The 20,596-nt window shown below is 44.6% G+C and overlaps 1 long non-coding RNA gene across 2 annotated transcripts; it reads right to left on the bottom strand.

The window, feature by feature from the left end:
- Positions 1–644: 644 nt before the first annotated feature.
- On the bottom strand, positions 645–18,013 carry LOC127482857 (uncharacterized). 2 transcript variants are annotated; one of them, XR_011388207.1, is made up of 3 exons: positions 16,707–18,013; positions 12,374–12,408; positions 645–10,278 (listed from the first exon to the last, which is right to left on the bottom strand). It is a non-coding gene; the product is annotated as an uncharacterized lncRNA (long non-coding RNA). The 2 variants fall into 2 exon arrangements; XR_011388208.1 differs by having other exon boundaries at positions 645–10,180.
- Positions 18,014–20,596: the final 2,583 nt, after the last annotated feature.

Raw genomic sequence — 20,596 nt, 5'->3', positions numbered from 1 at the left:
AAAAAGCTATTTCAAAATGAGTAAAAATGAGAGCACTGTATTCCAAAACCTGTGGATTGCAGCCAAATGTACACTCAGAGGAGAACACGTAGCCTTAAATGCGGTTGCCCCTCTTCCAGGCCAGCTCTCTGCTGTGGCCCAGGAGTGCAGTGGAGGATGGCCCAAGTGCTTGGGCCCTGCACCCCATGGGAGACCAGGAGAAGCACCTGGCTCCTGCCATCGGATCAGCGCGGTGTGCCGGCTGCAGTGCGCCGGCCGCGGCGGCCATTGGAGGGTGAACCAATGGCAAAGGAAGACCTTTCTCTCTGTCTCTCTCTCTCTCACTGTCCACTCTGCCTGTCAAAAAATAAAAAATAAAATAAAATAAAAAAAAAGAAAGAAAGCGTTGAACTAGGCTCTGAACCCAGCGTACTGAAGAATAGACTAGCTCATAGTACAAACCCAAGAAAACAAAAGGGACGTGTTGAAGTCAGTACAGGCAGGCACCAATTACAAGTTTTAACAGAAATGATAAAAACCAAAACCCATAAAAACTGGTTATTAGAACAGGCCAATTAAAGAAGACAAATTGTTGGCAAGTATGATCAAGAAGGAGAATGAGAAAAGCAATATTTTAAGACAATTTTGAGTCAGAAATGAGATACAATGTGTAAAGAAGAATTTTTTTAATTATGAAAGTCTTCTAAGTATGACCATATATCAAAATCAATGTGAAAGCCTGAATATATTGATGAGTTTCATGGATTATAGTTTATTACACAAGTATATACAATTGTCAACACTCACCAACATACCCCTTTAAGACCTGTGCAGTTTATTACATATAAGTTACACTTTAACTTGAAAAACAAATAAAAATATGAAGAATATAATCCTTCAATGATCTCCCTCTGTGAAAAGCACTAGGATCAGATACTACCCAGGGAAAATCTACCGAACTCTCAAAGGACAGTTGACAACAACCATGAGTCCAAACACATACAGAAATTGTCTCGAATTTCCCAGTATTACCCTGTATTTTGAGAGCCTCCAAGCTAAATCCAGGGCCCCAGTGCCAGATCAGCTAGAAACTCTGCCCTAACAGGAAGTGAGGGGAGCTGGATAGGGGTGCATCCATGTCTTTCATAGGATGTTTCCACCTGTGGGCAGCCTGGTGCCCGGATGTCCAACCCACATCCCCAGGGTTCCTCACAGCGGAGACGTGTTTGTACACCAGACACCCTGTGACTGTAGCCTGACCCATGTCCAGTTGATTTCTGCCAATCCTCACCAGGGTGAACCGGGAGCCCCACCTTGCATTCTCTACAGCGTCCCAGGAAAAACCTGGCCCAGGGTAGCTCCTCGCTGGTCAGCTGGAGGGTGCCAATGTAATATGCCATCACTGCAGGAAACAAGTGCCAAGACTTGTACTTCCAGGCCCTGGGCAAGCACAAGATGGGTTTGAGGGACAGCCCTTCTCCTCCAGCCACTCCTGGCAGGAATGAAGAGTCAGAGATGGCAGGTGCATGGACGAGAGCGTGGGGTGTGCTTACTCAAGTTCCAAGGCAAATTGTCACTCCCCCTCTTCGCGGAGGAACGACACAGGACCCTGCGCTGTTCTTTTGTCTGCTCGGCCCTTCCCGGGTTTGCTGCTGGTTCTTCCCAGGTTGGCTGCCAATCCTTCCACCTCCGTGGAAGGGCGGCTCCCCCTGCCACTTTCCCCACTTCCGCGGGGGAGCGGCACACCGCCGGCCAGCTCTCTCGGGGGCTGCTCAGATGTTCCCCTTAGATGTTCCTGGTGCATGTTGTCTCTCTCCTCCTTTATGGTCCTCTTCCACCAATCCCAACTCTGCTACCCACACGCTGAGTATGCTGCTCTCCTTCAATCAGGAGCAGGTCCTGCAGTTTATTGGTCAAACTGGAGGCAGCTGAGTAGAAGCTGTTTCCTCCTCTCCCAGCGCCATATTGTGGGAGAGCAGATGCATAGAATAAGTCTTAATTCCAGTAACTTAGTCTAGTCCGAGTCGCTCCCCACAGCAAATGGCTGGGTGGTCCTTGGAAAAGGAGGAGGCAGGAGACCCGGAGCCCAGTGTGCTGGGTGGGAGGGATGCTTGTGAGTTCCTACTTCTGGCCGTGGCTGGAGCTCACAGGGTGTGGGGTGGAACTGGATGTCGTGTCCACAGTGACAGAGTCCTGCTTCTTGAATGCTGACGCAAAAGAAAATTATCAAAATTCGCTACACCCTAGGGGGCCGGCGCCGTGGCGCAGTAGGTTAATCTTCTGCCTGTGGCACAGGCATCCCCTATAGGCACCGGTTTGAGTCCCAGCTGCTCCTCTTCCAATCCAGCTCTCTGCTATGGTCTGGGAAAGCAGTAGAAGATGGCCTAAGTGCTTGGGCCCCTGCACCCACGTGGGAAACCTGGAGGAAGCTCCTGGCTCCTGGCTTCAGATCGGCACAGCTCCAGCTGTTGCAGCCATTTGGGGAGTGAACCAGCGAATGAAGACCTTTCTCTCTGTCTCGTCTTCCTCTTACTGTCTGTAATTCTACCTCTCAAATAAATAAAAATCTTTAAATAAATAAATAAATAAATAAATTCACTACACCCTGAAACCCCAAAAACACAAGTGTAATACGATAGAAAACAGTAGAGAGTAAGTACACATGAGCTTAGAGTTCACTGTTTTCATTATTAGACAAAAATCCTGGATTGTATGAAAATAACAACACATTATGACCAAGAAGAGCTACCTCAGAGATGAACAGGTATTTCAACATTAAAGAATTTTCAAAAATAAACTCCCCATATTAACAGATTGAAGGAGAAATAGGAAGTGCTCCCAGCGGATGCCATACCTTCAGAGAGAAAGAGAGAGAGAGAATCTTCCAGCTGCTGGCTCGCTCCCCAAATGACCACAACAGCCAGGTCTGGGCCAGGCTGAAACCAGGAACCAGGAGCTTCACCCTGGTCTTCCACACCCAAGCACTCAGGCAGACACTCAAGCACTTGGGCCATCTTCTGCTGCTTCAAAAACGTATTAGTGAGGAGCCTCAGAAGCAGGGTAGCCAGAACTGGCACTGGACTCCCATACGGTGTGCTGGCACTACCAGCAGCAGCCAAACTGCACCACATTTTAAAATCCAGGGGCTGGTGTTTGGTATAGTGGTTATGATGCCTCTTGTGACTCCTATATTCCATACTGGAGTGCCTAGGTTTGAATCCTGGCTCTGCTTTCTTTTCTTTTCTTTTCTTTTTTTTTTTTAAAGATTTACGGCCGGCGCTGCGGCTCAATAGGCTAATCCTCTGCCTTGCAGCGCCGGCACACCGGGTTCTAGTCCCGGTCGGGGCTCCGGATTCTGTCCCGGTTGCCCCTCTTCCAGGCCAGCTCTCTGCTGTGGCCCGGGAGTGCAGTGGAGGATGGCCCAGGTCTTTGGGCCCTGCACCCGCATGGGAGACCAGGAGAAGCACCTGACTCCTGGCTTCGGATCAGCGCGATGCACTGGCCGAAAAGCGCCGGCCGCAGTGGCCATTGGAGGGTGAACCAACGGCAAAAGGAAGACCTTTCTCTCTGTCTCTCTCTCTCTCACTGTCCACTCTGCCTGTCAAAAATTAAAAAAAATTTTTTTAAAAATTTACTTATTTATTTGAAAGGCAGAGTTATAAGGCCGGCTCCGCGGCTCACTAGGCTAATCCTCCACCTTGTGGCACCGGCACACCGGGTTCTAGTCCCGGTCGGGGCTCCGGATTCTGTCCCGGTTGCCCCTCTTCCAGGCCAGCTCTCTGCTCTGGCCCGGGAGTGCAGTGGAGGATGGTCCAGGTCTTTGGGCCCTGCACCCCATGGGGGACCAGGATAAGTACCTGGCTCCTGGCTTTGGATCAGCACGGTGTGCCAGCCGCAGAGCGCCGGCCACAGCGGCCATTAGAGGGTGAACCAACGGAAAAGGAAGACCTTTCTCTCTGTCTCTCTCTCTCTCTCTCTCTCAGTCCACTCTGCCTGTCAAAAAAAAAAAAAAAGCCTATATAAAGCAAACGATCAAAGTTTGGAGGACACAGAAACAATTTGCTACAACAGGAAGGTGTTATGACACTGGATGGAATGACTCCCACTGTTGACGTGACAATCTCCAGATTTTATGTACGTGGCTCCTCAGGATCCATGAAGGACCCATCTCAACAAGGACACCAACATCCCTGGGTGCTCAAGCCCTTCTTATAACATGGTGCAGTATTCGCGTAGAACCTATATCTTCTGCATACTTTAAATCATCTGTAGATGACTTCTAACATGTAAGACCATGCAAGTGCTCTGGGAATAGCTGCTATACTCTAAGGACTGAGGGCGAGAAAATGTCTGTGCAGGCTCAGTGCAGACACAATTTTTTCCCCAGGTGCTATTGGTCTGAAGTTGTGTGAATCTATGGATGTGGAACTTGTAGATGTGGAGAGCAAACTATATTAACTATAATTGCAATAGAAAGCTTTAAAAATTTTATGAGATTCCAAAAATTATTTGAAATAGAAAATGTGCAAGAACAATCAAGATGATTTGAAAAGAAAAAAAAAGCAGTAAGAGAGGAATGTACCACTTAATATAATAAAAGCATGCTACCAAGCTACAATTATAATTGCACAGTATTGATTAAGGTACAAATAAATAGATAATGAAGCTGAATACAGAATGAAACTGGTACATGTGTGGGAATTGAGCGTAGTGAAGGTGGCATTGCAGATTAGTTTTATAAAGGACAGAATGTTGCAGATGGCAGTAGAGCAACAGGATGATCCAAGTCATGCGGGGCAAAATAGATACTCAAAAAGGAGAGAGGATACATGCCGAAGATAGAGCCATAGGAAATTCATGATGGGAAGCCCAGGAGTCCAACAGAGACTGGGCAGGTCCACGCGAAGGAGCAAACAAGAAAGGGAAGTGGCAGAGGCCCAGTGAAGAATGAGGAGGCTGGTGCCAGCCCCCTGTGGACCAGTTAGACAGGAAATCGCAGATCCTAGGAGCTGCAGATGGCAGCAGGAGGGGGAGCTTGGCAAACTACTTTTGATGTTCCACACAGGAAAAAAGAGAAGGTATGGAAGAGCAAACAGAGAGATGGGGCACCTCCCACCCATCTACATCTCCCCCCTCCCCCCAACTGGACCTGCAGCTGGCTGGGAGAAGCCATATCAATCGTTTACATTTTCTCACATGCCCATCAATTGCAGGGGCAACCTCATCACACCCCCTACCCAGGAACAAGGACCACATTTCAGAGTAATTTCTTCCCTATCCCACAAGCTGTACAACAAGAAGTCCTTAATATTGAAAACTTGAGCTCATTCCATGTAGCAGTGAGAAGCAAGCCAGGCCCCAGTAGGCGGGGCTCCGTGCACCAGAGCTCAAACCCACCCTCCACCATGATTGAGAAGTGAGCTAGACCCCAGTAGGTGGGGCTGCGTGCTTCCACTTGAAATGCAGACACATTACAGCTCATATCGGAGGGACACCTCACCACAAGCACAAAGTCACAAATTAAAGAGAAAAGCAACAAGACAAAAAAAAGAAAAAATACACAAATGCCAAACAACAAAGGAAAAACCCTAAATAAGAATAAGGAAGACACTATGAGTGCCCCTCCCCCAAAAGAACACTACAACTCTTCATAACAGAAGGTGAAGATGAAGAGATCAAAGATATGTCAGAAACAGAATTCAGAAAATGGTCAGATTACTTAGAAGCAATCGAAAGCAAATTCACGATCTAAATGAAACATGCTCCCAAGAAATTGAGATATTAAAGAAAAGTCAGAAGGAAATACTAGAAATGAAGAATTTGATAGATCAAATAAAAAATGTAATGGAAAGCCTTAACAACAGAATAGGTGAGAAAGAAGAAAGAATACCAGGACCAGAAGACAAATTTCTAGAAATATTACAGCCTGACCAAAGAGAAGATGAAGAAATTAGAAAGCTAAAAAACATGGTTGGAGATCTACAAGATTCTATCAAACGACCCAACACATGGATCCTAGGAATTCAGAATGGCATGGAAAGAGAGAAAGGATTAGAAGGCCTTTTTAATGAAATATTAACAAAAAACTTCCTCAATCTGGAGAAAAAAAAAGACACTCAAGCACAGGAAGTACAGAGAACTCCCAATAGACAGGACCAGAAAAGATCTTCACCTTGACACATTGTAGCAAAGCTCTCCTCAGTAACACATAAAGAAAAGATTTTTTTTTTTTGGACAGGCGGAGTGGACAGTGAGAGAGAGAGACAGAGAGAAAGGTCTTCCTTTAGTGTTGGTTCACCCTCCAATGGCTGCTGCGGCCGGCGCACTGTGCTGATCCGAAGCCAGGAACCAGGTACATGTCCTGGTCTCCCATGGGGTGCAGGGCCCAAGGACTTGGGCCATCCTCCACTGCACTCCCGGGCCATAGCAGAGAGCTTGCCTGGAAGAGGGGCAACCGGGACAGAATCCGGCGCCCCGACTGGCACTAGAACCCGGGGTGCCAGCACCGCAGGCAGAGGATTAGCCTAGTGAGCCACAGCACCGGCCAAGAAAAGATCTTAAAATATGCTCAAGAGACCCCAAATCACATTCAGAGGAAATCCACTTAGACTCACTGCAGAATTCTCATCAGAAACTCTACAGGTAAAAAGAAAAATGGCAAGATACCTTCTAAGTCTAAGAGAAAAAGCCGTCAACCCAGAATACTATATCATGCAAAGCTCTCATTTATGAATGAAGGAGAAATAAGGATCTTCCACAACAAACAGAAATTGAAAGACTTTCTAACTAGTCACCCAGCCTTACAAAAGATGCTCAAGGATATGCTACACACAGAAACAGGGACATCACTATGAAAGAAGATGAGCGCAGAAAATAACCCAGTAAAAGTACAATGGAAACCAAAAACATAACATTAGGAGTATTTATGGAAACATGGATGCAGAAAGTCAGTACATAACAATAGTCATCCTGAATGTAAATGGTCTCAACTCACCAGTTAAAAGACACAGACTGGCTGAATGGATTTAAAAGGAAAATCCATCTATTTTCTTCCTACAAGAAACACATCTTACCAACAAAGATGCACACAGACTGAAAGTGAAAGGATGGAAAAGGATAACCCATGCTAACAGAAACCAAAAAAGAGTCGGTGTCTCCATCCTAATATCAGACAAAATAGACTTTAACACAAAAAACTATTAAAAGAGACGAAGAAGGACACTATATAATGATTAAAGGATCAATTCAACAGGAAGATGTGACCATTAAAAATGTATATGCACCTAATAACAGGACCCCTGGCTATTTAAAAGAAATGTTAATGGATTTAAATGGAGAGATAGACTCCAATACAATAGTAATGGGGGACTTCAATACCCCACTTTCAGCAATGGACAGATCAACCAGATAGAAAATCAACAAGGAAATAACAGAGTTAATCGACACCACAGACCAAATAGACCTAGCAGATATCTACAGAGCCTTCCACCCTACAGCCACATAATATATATTTTTCTCCTGCATGAACAGTGGGTCATAGAAGAAATCAAAAAAGAAATCAAAAAATATCTGGAAACAAATGAAGCTGACAATACAACATACCAAAATTTATGGGATACAGTAAAAGCAATGTTAAGAGGAAAGTTTATAGTTTTTGATGCCTACATTAAGAAATTGGAAAGGCACCAAATAAATGAACTATCAGTGTACCTCAAAGATCTAGAAAAACAACAGCAAAACAAACCCAAAACTAGTAGGAGAAAAGAAATAATTAAAACTAGAGAAGAAATCAACAAAACTGAATCCAAAAACACAATACAGAAGATCAGCAAAATGAAGAGCTGGTCTTTTGAAAAAGTAAACAAAATTGACACACCATTGGCTCAACTAACCAAAAAAGGAGAGATAAGACCCAAATCAAGAAAATTAGAGATGAAAAGGGAAATGTAACAATAGACACTACAGAAATAAAAAGAATCATCAGGAATTACTATAAAGAGTTGTATCCCAACAAACTGGAAAATCTATCAGAAATGGATAGATTCTTGGACATATACAACCTACGTAAATTGAACCATGAAGACATAAAAAGCCTAAACAGACCCATAACCAAGTCAGAAATTGAATCAGTAATAAAGGCCCTCCCAACAAAGAAAAGCCCAGGACTGGATGGCTTCATTGCTGAATTCTACCAGACATTTAAAGATGAACTAACTCCAATTCTTCTCAAGTTATTCAAAACAATTGAAATTAAGGAAATCCTCTCAAATTCTTTCTGTGAAGCCAGCATCGCTTTAATTCCTAATCCTGGAAAAGATGCACCAGAGAAAGAGAACTACAGATCAGTTTCCCTGATGAACATAAACACAAAAATCCTCAACAAAATTCTGGCCAATCAAATCCAACAACACATCAGAAATATCATTCACCCAGACCAAGTGGGATTTATCCCTGGTATACAGGGATGGTTCAACATTCACAAATCAATGTGATACACTACATCAACAAATTGAAGAACAAGAACCATACTATTATTTTAATAGATGCAGTAAAAGCATTTGACAAAATACAACACCCTTTCATGATGAAAACTTTAAGCAAATTGGGTATAGAAGGAACATTTCTCAACACAATCAAGGCAATTTATGACAAACCCACGGCCAGCCTCAGATTGAATGGGGGAAAAGTTGGAAGCATTCCCACTGAGATCTGGTGCCAGATAGGGATGCCCACTCTCACCAATACTATTCAATATAGTCCTGGAAGGTTTAGCCAGAGCCATTAGTCAAGAAAAAGAAATCAAAGGGATTCAAATCAGGAAAGAGGCAGTCAAACTATCCCTATTTGCAGATGACATTTTTCTACTTACAGGGGATCCAAAAGACTCCACCAAGAGATTATTGGAACTCATAGAAGAGTTTGGTAAAATAACAGGATATGAAATCAACACACACACACACAAAAACAGCCTTTGTATACACAGACAATGCCACAGCTGAGAAAGAACTTCTGAGATCAATCCCATTCACAGCCATCCCATTCCTCAAGAGTTTACCAAGGGAAATGAAACCAGCAAATAAAAGAGTTATCTGCACCCCCATGTTTATTGCAGCTCAATTCACAATAGCTAAGACATGGAATCAACTTAAATGCCCATTAGCTGAAGACTGGATAAAGAAATTATGGGATATGTACTCTATGGAACACTGTTGCTCCCCCTCTCGCGGAGGAACGACACCGGACCCTGCGCTCTTCTCTTTGCCTGGCCCTTCCCAGGTTTGCTGCCAGCCGGACCCTGCGCTGTTCTCTTTCCCTGGCTCTTCCCGGGTTAGCTGCCAGCCCCCCCCCCACCTCCGCAGAGGGGCGGCACCCCTCCGCTTTCCCCGCTTCTGCAGAGGAGCGGCATACCGCTGGCCGGCTCTCTTGGGGGCTGCTCAGATGTTCCTCAGGTGTTCCTGGTGCATGTTGTCTCTCTCCTCCTTTATAGTCCTCTTCCACCAATCCCAACTCTGCTACCCACACGCCGAGCACGCTGCTCTCCTCCAATCAGGAGCAGGATCAGCTCCTGCAGCTCGTCAGTCGAACTGGTGAGGCAGCTGTGTGGAAGTTGTTTGCTGTCTCTCAGTGCCATATTGTGGGAGATCAGATGCATAGAATTAGTCTTAGTTCCAGTAATTTAGTCTAGTCTCAGTTGCTCCCCACAGAACACTACACAATGTTTTAAAAAAAATGAAATCTCATCATTTGCAACAAAATGGATGAATCTGGAAAACATCATATTTAGTGAAATAATCCAGTCCCAAAGGGACAAATACCATATGTTCTCCCTGATCTGTGACAACTAACTGAGCAGCTAGAAGAAAACCTGTAGAAGTAAAACTGACGCTTTGAGAAGCAATGACTTGAACAGCCCTTGTCTTGACTGTCGAGGAACAGTTTGTTTTTATTTATTTATTTTTAAGATTTTATTTATTTTATTTGAGAGGTAGAGTTGCAGACAGTGAGAGGGAAAGAGAGAGAGAGGTCTTCCTTCCATTGGTTCACTCCCCAAATGGCTGCAACGCCTAGAGCAGTGCTGATCCAAAGCCAGGAGCCAGGAGCCAGGAGCCAGGAGCCAGGAGCTTCTTCCGGATCTCCCATGCAGTGCAGGATCCCAAGACATGGGCCATCTTCTTCTGCTTTCTCAGGCTGTAGCAGAGAGCTGGATGGGAAGAGGAGCAGCTGGGACTAGAACCGGCGCCCATTTGGGATGCCGGCGCCACAGGCCGAGGATTAACCTACTGCACCACGGAGCCAGCCCTGAGGAACAATTTTTTATTTATTTTATTTTTTCCTTTTTAATACCATTGGTTGAACTGTTTACTTAACATAGAATTAATCATATGTGTGTAAAGTTAATTGAAAATAGATCCCAGTAAAAAAAATAAGAGTGGGAATAAGAGAGGGAAGAGCTGTACAGTTTGCACACATTCCCACAGACTTACTTCTAAGGGTAGAGCTGAATTCTGTCTCTCTCTCTTTCTCACTGTCCACTCTGCCTGTCAAAAAAAAAAAACAAAAACAAAAAAAAAAAAAAAAACACGGCGCTGCAGCTCACTAGGCTAATCTTCCACCTAGCAGCGCCAGCACACCGGGTTCTAGTCCCGGTAGGGGCACCGGATTCTGTCCCGGTTGCCCCTCTTCCAGGCCAGCTCTCTGCTATGGCTCGGGAGTGCAGTGGAGGATGGTCCAAGTCCTTGGGCCCTGTACCCCATGGGAGACCAGGAGAAGCACCTGGCTCCTGCCTTCGGATCAGCGTGGTGCGCCGGCTGCAGCGTGCCAGCCACGGCGGCCATTGGAGGGTGAACCAATGGCAAAAGGAAGACCTTTCTCTCTGTCTTTCTCTCTCTCACTGTCCACTCTGCCTGTTAAAAAAAAAAAAAAAAAAAAAAAAAAAAAAAAAAAAAAAAAACAAGAAAAAGAAAAACTTGCCATGGGACTCCAAATCCCATGAAGCTGGGTGGTAATAATGCCATCTTATGTGTTAAAGTGATTATATTAGTGTTTAATTGGTCATATGATAGGATTAAGTGTTAAAGGGATCATATAAATAAGACCAAGTGTCTGGTAATAACAATAGATGGAATTAAAAAGGAGAGATTGTTCCAACATGGGAAGCAGTACACACAGTAGACTCAAAGAATGACAAACTCTCTAAACAGCACTCTGACTTCAGAATTAGCCCTGAAGGCATTCTGGTCTGGTTGAAAAGCCCATGAGAGCATTTCAGGCATGGAAAGCCAAGACACCGTGGAAAAAAATGTCCTACGTGAAGAATCTCTGCGAGTGAGACTCCAGTGGGAAAGAAGGGGCCATCGAAGAAGGAGGTATTTTTCTCTGCAGGAAAGAGAGAACTTCCACTTTGCATGTGGCCTTGTCCAAATACTGACGGAGTCTGTGGTCACACAAGGCTTTCATAGCCTTGGCAGTGATCAGGTGATCACTGACGTTATTAATAAGAGTGTTAATTGTTAAATTAACAACAGGAGTCACTGTGCACTTACTCTCCAAGCAGAACCTCTGTCCTTAATGAGTTGTACTATGAGAATTAACTGAAAAACTTGTTCTCAGACAGTTTTTTATACTTTGTGTGTGCCTGTGGCTGCATATTGTTAAAATTTTTACTTAGTATAGTGTCGGTCTTCTGTTTATAAAGTTAATTAAAAATGAATCTTAATGAAGAATGGAATGGGAGAGGGAGGAGAAGGTGTGGGAGTGTGGGTGGGAGGGTGGGTATGGGGCGAAGAACCACTATATTCTAAAAGTTGTACTTATGAATTTGTACTCATTAAATAAAAGATTTCTAAAAAAAATAAAAAGACATACCAAAAACTGCTGAAAGTATTAATCCTGTATGTACTATGTTTTTTTTCCTATATATACGTAACATTTTATAAACTTTAATCTGTAAGGTAGAGACAGTATGACATTTACAACAATAATTATAAATAGAATAATTATATTTTTAAAAAAGATTTTAATTTTATTTATTTGAGAGGTAAAGTTACAGACAGTGAGAGGGAGAGACAGAGAGAGAGGTCTTCCATCCTCTGGCTCACTCCCCAAATGGCTGAGCTGATCCAAAGCCAGGAGCCAGGAACTTTCTCCAGTTCTCCCACATAGGTGCAGGAACCCAAGGACTTGGGCCATCTTCCACTGCTTTCCCAGACCATAGCAGAGAGCTGGATCAGAAGTGGAGAAGCCAGGACTTGAACCGGCGCCCATATGGGATGCTGGTACCACAGGAGGATTAACCTGTGCCATAGCACTGGCCCCATGAATAATTATATGTGTAATAAAATTATGTGAATGTATAAACTGTCTTTCTCAGAATATCATATTGTATTGTACTCACCTTCTTTTTTCTTGTGATGACATAAGAAATAAAGCCTGCATAATGTAAAAAAAGAACACAGAATGTTTAATCAATGATTTCACAACAATCAGGTATCTAGTGTAGAAGTAGAACAGAATAAACTTAGCTTAGCCCATCATAAACATAAAATCTGGGTAGATTTAAAAGCCAAATATAAAACAATCCAAATAAAACAACTATACAAGTAGTGGGAGAAATTTTAGGCTAAGATGTTTATAATCAGCAGATAAAGAGTTCTTAACACGAAAACTACAAAAGGAAAACCTGACAAATATGATCAGATCAAAACTAAAGTTAATAAAACTACTGGTTGGGGCTTTTGCTGTGGCGTAGCAGATAAAGTCACCACCTGCAGTGCCAGCATCCCATATGGGCACCGGTTACTTCACTTCTGATCCAGCTCTCTGCTGTGGCCTGGGAAAGCAGTAGAAGATGGCCCAAGTCCTTGGGCCCCTGCACCCATGTGGGAGACCCGGAAGAGGCTCCTGGTTCCTGGCTTTGAATAGGTGCAGTTCTGGCCATTGCGTCCAACTGGGGAGTGAACCAATGGATGGAAGACCTCTCTCTTTCTCTCTCTCTACCTCTCTCTCTCTCCTTCTCTCTCTGTGTAACTCTGACTTTCAAATAAATAAATAAATAAAATCTTTTAAAAAATAAAAAAATAATGGCCGGTGCTGTGGCACAGTGGGTTAAAGCCCTGGCCTGAAGTGCCGGCATTCCATATGGACGCCGGTTTGAGACCCGGCTGCTCCACTTCCTATCCAGATCTCTGCTATGGCCTGGGAAAGCAGTAGAAGATGGCCCAAGTCCTTGAGTCCTTGCACCCACATGGGAGACCCGGAAGAAGCTCCTGGCTCCTGGCTTTGGATCGGCGCAGCTCCTGCCGTTGCGGCCAACCAGGGAGTGAACCATTGGCTGGAAGACTTCTCTCTCTCTGCCTCTCCTCTCTCTGTGTAACTCTGACTTTCAAATAAATAAATAAATCTTTAAAAACTACTGGCAGTCTTACAGAAGATATTTGCATAACTCATATCAGACAATAAGTGATATCCAGAATATTGCATAAATGACAGCAAAAAGAGCAGATGAAAGACACATGTCACTCAATAGGAAGACAGGCAAGGGCAAAGAACACGACTTCGCAGGGAAGGATCTTCAGATGGGCCTACAACTCTGATAGTTTGTTCTTGCTCAGATCTCTCAGTTTTGCTTATGTTCAAGTGTGTGTGTGTGTGTGTGTGTGTGTGTTCAGTGCTGTGCAACTTTAGCACGTCATCACAAGAACCCCATAATCATACCTACTTCCCTCCTCCTTCTTTACCCCACCTCACTCCCATTCTTTCCTTCTAATTTTAAAAAAATTCTACAGGACTGTCATTGTGGCGTAGCAGGTAAAGCTGCCACCTGCAGTGCCAGCATCCCATTTGGGCACCGGTTTGAGTCCTGACTGCTCCACTTCAATCCAGCTCTCTGCTATGGCCTGGGAAAGCAGTGAAAAATGGCCCAGATCGTGGGCCCCTGCACCCACGTGGGAGACCCAGAGGAAGCTCCTGGCTCCTGGCTCCTGGCTTCAGGTCGGCTCAGCTCCAGCCATTGTGGCCAATTGGCTCGTGAACCAGAGGGTGGAAGACCTCTCTCTTTCTCTACCTCTCCTTCTCTCTCTGTGTAACTCTTTTGAAATATTTGTTACCAACCAGTTAGCCGACTGTGCCATAGAACTTTTTTTTTTTTTTTTTTTTTTTTTTTGGTGGGGATGAGAACTTGGATACTTTATTGAACTCCATCTGGATTATTAGATCAAAGACCAGGACACAGTATGACACAAACAAGACCTTTATCAAATAAGAGGCAATACACACCATGGCAATAAGACGTCCAACTCATTCTTCTTGGCAACGGTCAGGAAGTACTGCAACCCCGAGCGCGGCACTCAATTCCTGCCACTCCCCCATCCAGCCATCCTGAGCTCATCCCGAGCTCGCTGATGGATAGCGGACTCCCGCTCCCTGTCCCCACAGCCCCGGCGTGGCACTTCTCGTCATTCACAATGGCCAGCGAGTTCACCGCTGTGAAGCCTCAGGTGGGGAGCTGGGTGGCCCAGTGGTCAATGCGGCAGGCTCAGGGGCCACTCGGCTGGGGTTTAAGACCCAACTCCTCCACCCGCTAAGGCCAGGACATTAACTTCTCTGTACACCAGTTCCTTCATTCACGACGGGAATAATAAAGGTTACTGGGAAATCTAAACAGTGAACGCCCTGTGACCAGCGTTGTCTGTTACACCTGCAGGAAATGGGCCCCAGACAAGGAAAGCCCCACGCTGGCTACCAGGAATTCATCCCTTTCTCCCATCTCCCCCTTGGAATGGACAGCAGGACTGTGCTCCCAGGAGCTCTGGTGACAGCCTGGGGGCTCCTCCCTTCACAGGACCCTGCTGCACCTGCCGGCCCTCCCTCCCAGGCACAGCTGCCACCTCTCACTGCTGCAGCCGGGGCCCTCACTCGGGTCAGCACCGCCTTCCGCCTCCGGAGAGCAGCTGAGCAGTAAACTCGGACAGGGGACCACGGTCTCGCCCGTCACCCTGCTCTCCTGCGGTGGGGACAGCTTGGACAGGGGACCACGGTCTCGCCCGTCACCCTGCTCTTGCGCGTGCCATAGAACATTAAAAGAGATTTCTCCTATCCAATTGCACCCATGTTCCCATTAACTGTCCTCTCTCTATCACCCCTCACTTACACCTTTCCAAGTCTCTGGTAACCATTATTCTGATCTCTACTTACAAGAGATCAACATTTTGGCTACCACATGTAAGTGAGAGTCTGCAGTATTTGTCTTTCTGTGCCTGATGTATTACAGTTAACAGAATGTTCCCCAGTTCTATCCACACTTCTGCAAATGGAAGAATATTCCATTGTGTGTGTATATATATATATATATATATACACACACAATGTATATATATATATATATATATACACACCACATTTGCTTTATTCTTTCATCCGTCAATAGATAACTAGGTTGATTCCATATCTTGTGAATGGGGCTGCAATAATATGTTAGTGCAGATGCTTCTTTGACAAACTGATTTGATTTCCTTTGGTTATATACTCGGCAGTGGGACTGTTGGATCACGTGGCATTTCTATTCCTAGTTTTATTAGGAAACTCCATACAGTTGTCCATAATGGCTGTGCCAATTTACATTCCCATCAAGAGTATGTAAGAGTTCCCCCTTCTTCACATGCTTACCAACATTTGTTTTTGGTTTGTTGGTTTTGTTTAGTCCTTTTGATAATTGTCATTCTAAATGGGATGAGATGACATTTTATTACAGTTTTGATTTGCATTTCCCTGGTGATTAATGATGAAATCTGACTCTTTTATTCAAGTATCTGTGGCTCCAAAAGTGTCCCAGGAGGGTGAAGCCAACCAAAATGGGGGAGTCGCAGGGGATCAGACAGGGTGCGGAAGATTACAGAGAAGCAACGGCTTCAGAAAGTCGCTCCGTGAAGTTGCTCACTGGGCTCACCGCTAACCATGCATGCGTAGATTTGATTCTAAACCGCATACTTAAAATCTGAAGACTAAATTAAGAGATAAACTGTTTCCCAGAATCCAGACTGGCCCTGGGGGCCTGCATGCATGGATATGCATGCAGCAGCAGCACTGCCAAGGTTTGGAAAACAGAACTCATTTAAAACCGCAAATCGCAAGCAGATGTTCACAACTTGCAGCCTAAACCCAACTGAACTGATTGCTTCGAACAGCAAAATATCAACGTCTTCCAGGGAATTTAAATAAGACTCAGAATCCTGTAACATAATGTTAATAATGGCCAGGATGCAATCCACAATTATTTGGTATGCAAAAAAGCAGAAAAATCTCAATTCTTATGGAAAAAAGTAGTCGATGGTTGCCAACATCAGTATGACATAAATATTGAGACTATCTGACAAAGACTTTAAAACAGCTATTATAAAATGTTATAAAAATAAAAATGAACACTTAAAAGGAGTGACAAGATAGAAAGTCTCAACAAGGAAATATAAAATATAAAGAAGAACCACATGAAAATTTTAGAACTAAGTAATACAATCCTTAGTGGAAATGACAAATAAAAATGCAGTAAACGTGAAGACAGATTAGCAGAAATTATCCAATCTAAAGAACAGAGAAGGAAAAGTTGAAGAATAAAAGAAAATAACAGAACCTAAAAGCATCGTGGGGCAAATGCTCAATATTTGTGTCATCACAGTTGCATAATGTTGTGCCAAAAAAAAAAAATACATGAAGAAAAAAGGCTGAAATCTTACCAAACCTGGCGAAAGATATATGCTTACAGATCCAAGGAGCTCAGTGAATCTCAAAAAGAATAAGCCAAAGCAATCCATGCCAAACACCTCATACTCATACTGCTAAAAACTCATGACAAAGGGAAGGTCTTGACAGAAGAAAGGATAAAAAGATGTGACATTCCTTACAGATGAACAAAGAATCAACTGACTGGGTTTCTTATCAGCAACCAGAGATGCATTCCTGATAATGACAGTGGTTACAGAATCCATGTGTGCGCTGGAATTCACAGAACTTTACCACAAAACACTGACTTCCCATGTGCTAATTTTAAAACAAATTTAAAAATACAATTTAGGGGGCAAGCACTGGATAGTGGTTAAGATGCCCATATCTCATACCAGAATGCTTGGTTCGATACCCACCTCCAGCTCCTACTCCAGCTACTCAAGTAATTAGGTTCCTTCTACTCCTGTGGGAGACCTGGATTATGTTCTTAGCACCTGATTTTTTTTTAAGATTTATTTATTTATTCAAAAGGCAGAGTTACAGAGAGGCAGAGACAGATAGAGAGAGAGAGGTCCTCCATTTGCTGGTTCACTCTCCAAATGGCCCCAATGGCTGGAGCTACGCTGATCTGAAGCCAGGAGCCAGGAGCTTCCTCTGGGTCTCCCTCATGGGTGCAGGGGCTCAAGACTTGGGCCATCCTCTACTGCTTTCCCAGGCCATAGCTGAGAGCCAGATCAGAAGTGGAGCAGCTGGGACTTGAACTGGCGCCCATATGGGATGCAGGCACTGCAGGCAGCAGCTTTACCTGCTACATCCCTTAGCTCCTGGTTTGGGCCTGCAACCCAGCGTCTGGCTGTCACAGGCATTTGGGAAGTAAATCAGTGAATGGAAGCTCTCTTTCTTTCTGTCTCTCAAATAAATAAACACATAATTCTTTTAAAAGAAAGAATATTGAACAGAGTAGTAATAAAAATGGTAAACAGTGAAACTCATGGGGTTCACAAAGCAACATTTCAAAGAAAAGCTATGGGGCCAGTGTTGCGGTACAGTAGGCTAAACTGCCCCTTGCATTACCAGCATCCGGTATCGGAGTGCCAGTTTGTGTCCTGGCTGCCCCACTTCTGATCCAGCTCCCTAATAATGCTCTCGGGAGAGCAGTGGAAGATGTCCCAAGTCCCTGGGCCGCTGCCACCCATGTGGGAGACCCAGATGAAGTTCCGGGTTCCTGGTTTCAGCCTTGGGGCCAGCCCTGGCTATTGTGGCAATTTAGAGTGAACCAGTGTACAGAAGATTTCTCTCTCTCTCTCTCTCTCTCTCTCTCTCTGTCTCTGCCTTTCAAAGAAATAAATAAGTCTTTACAAAATAAAATGTAGTGACTGTCATAGATATATTAGAAAAAAGAAAAAAGACTGTACATAAACTTGTTGACTGTCGGCAAGGCATGAAACAAGCCCAAAAAAATGTAAACAAGTTTTTGTAAGATTTACTTATTTATTTGCAAGTCAGAATTACAGAGAGAGAGGGAGAGACAAGGGAGAGAGAAACAGAGACCTTCCATCCCCTGGTTTACTCCCCAGATGGCCACAATGGCCAGGGCTGGGCCAGGCTAAAACCAGTAGCCAGGAGCTTCCTTGGGGTCTCCCACGTGGGAGCAGAGCCATCCTCTCTGCTTTCCCAGGCCATCAGCAGAGAGCTGGATTGAAAGTGGAGCAGCCACGAGCTGAACAGGTGCCCATTTGGGATGCCAGTGCCGCAGGCAGCGGCTTTACTTGCTGTGCCACAGCATCACCCCTAAATGTCAACAAATTTAAAAAACCTTATGAAATACAAAAAAAAAGATACAATACAGAGGACCAGGAAAGCTAAAAGCTTATTACATGAAAAGATTGTTAAAACCAATAAACTCTGTCAACATCCAACAAGAAAACACCAAGAACAAGTATCCAGTATCATGAATAAAAAAGATGAAATAACTACCAATGCTCAGACATTAAAAATAAGATATTACGAAAACTCTCATATAGATGGGAAGCTTTCTATGTTACAGAGAAATTCCTAGGGGGACAAGACGACTCCAGGAGAAGCAGAACACTGGAATAGTCCTCCGGCCCCTAAGAAACGGACTCAGCAACCGAAGATCTCGCCCCAAAGAAAGCTCTCGTCCAAATGGCTCCAACAGGATCCACGATTAGCTGTAAAATAAATCCTTGCAATCCTGCATGAACTCCAGAGAACAGAAAAGAGGGACTGCTCCCAACTTGGCTTTCTTCCTGTGGGGTTTTTATCGTAACCTTGATACCATAATCTGACAAAGAAAATATAAGGTTAGAAAATCAGAGACCGCTATTACTCACGAACATACATACCAAATCCTCTCCCACATGCTACCGGGTTAAGCCAACAACATATAAAAATAATAATACACCAGGATCTAATGACATTCATTCACAAAAAGCAAGGTTAATGTGTTGTTAGAAAAACAATCAATATGTCACATTACAGGTTAGAAAGGAAAAATTATATAATCATTTCAATAGGTATACATGTAATACAACTCAGTATTTATCACTGGAACGAACTCTCAGCAAACTAAAATTTGAAGCTATCTGAGAAGGATTAACCCTTGTGACGGTACAGTGGACAGCATCTTAAAGATGAACTGCTGACAGCAAGAAAGAATGCCTCCTCCCACAGCTTTAGTTCAGCCTTGTACTGGAGGCTTCCTTCAGCACAGCACGGCAATAAATAAATAAAGGAATGACGTGGCTTCTGGTTGCCTGTCTAACATGTGAAGAATCTGGAAGGTTTGGAAGTCATTGCTCCAAATTGAAAATCAGCAACTGTTCTGAGATCCATCAGAGAACTGTGGTCACAGGGTAGAGGCCCTGAACTGGAAAGAGGCAAACTCAGAGCAAGCATTACCAGGAGAGAACCCCGCAGGCGGGGTGTGAGAGGACCGCTTCGAGGACCACGGTTCATCACTGCAGGTTGAACGGGGTCTGACTTGAGAGACCAACACTCCTGGGGTGCAGCCTTGGGGAGGCCCCCACACTTGTGTGACCCCTACCTCTGGAGACCTACCGGGCTTCCCGGGTGAAGCGTTGAGAAAAATCGCCCTGCGTTTCAGGCAAGGAGAGGGGGGAATATCCATTTGGGAACAACGGTAGACCGATCACTCAGTTCTCATCAACCAGGGCCAGACCTCAAAGAAAACCACTTTGCTAGTTTGGTCCAGATTTACCAAAGCTTAACTGGAGTGGAGGAGAGGGAACTCCCAGCTCCGGCCCTCTGCAGCTCTCCAGCCTGGTCTGAAGGGGCACGGGAGAGCTGACAAGCACTGACTTATAAAAGTAGTACCAGGCGCCGGTGCTGTGGCGTAGTGGGTAAAGCCGCTGCCTGCAGTGCCGGCATTCCATATGGGCACTGGTTCAAGACCCGGCTGCTCCACTTCCAATCCAGCTCTCCGCTATGGCCTGGGGAAGTAGTAGAGGATGGCCTAAGTCCTTGGGCCCCTGCACCCCCATGGGAGACCCGGAGGAGGCTCCTGGCTTCCGATCTGCATTGGGGAGTGAACCAGCGGATGGAAGACCTCTCTCTCTCTCTCTCTTTCTCTGCCTCTCCCTCTCTCTGTATAACTCTGACTTTCGGTAAAATGGATAAATCTTTAAAAAAAAAAAAAAAAGTAGCCAGCAGCACTAGAGATTGACCCTGAACAAGGAATATAGAGCCCCGCCCCTTCCACCTCATCAATGGGTTCCTGTACGGGGACAGGAGATAACCACTCGAAAGAGTCTAAGCCTCGTACTCTACTTAAGAATATGCTAGGAACACAACCTACCACGTTTGCTTATCCTTTTTGTTTATAAATTCTTTCTTTGATATTCATTGGGATGTTTTCCTT

This window comes from Oryctolagus cuniculus, chromosome 4, assembly GCF_964237555.1.
Source record: "Oryctolagus cuniculus chromosome 4, mOryCun1.1, whole genome shotgun sequence".
NCBI lineage: Eukaryota > Metazoa > Chordata > Mammalia > Lagomorpha > Leporidae > Oryctolagus > Oryctolagus cuniculus.
Note: the sequence above shows the minus strand (reverse complement) of the source record. Positions and strands in the feature narration are given on the sequence as shown.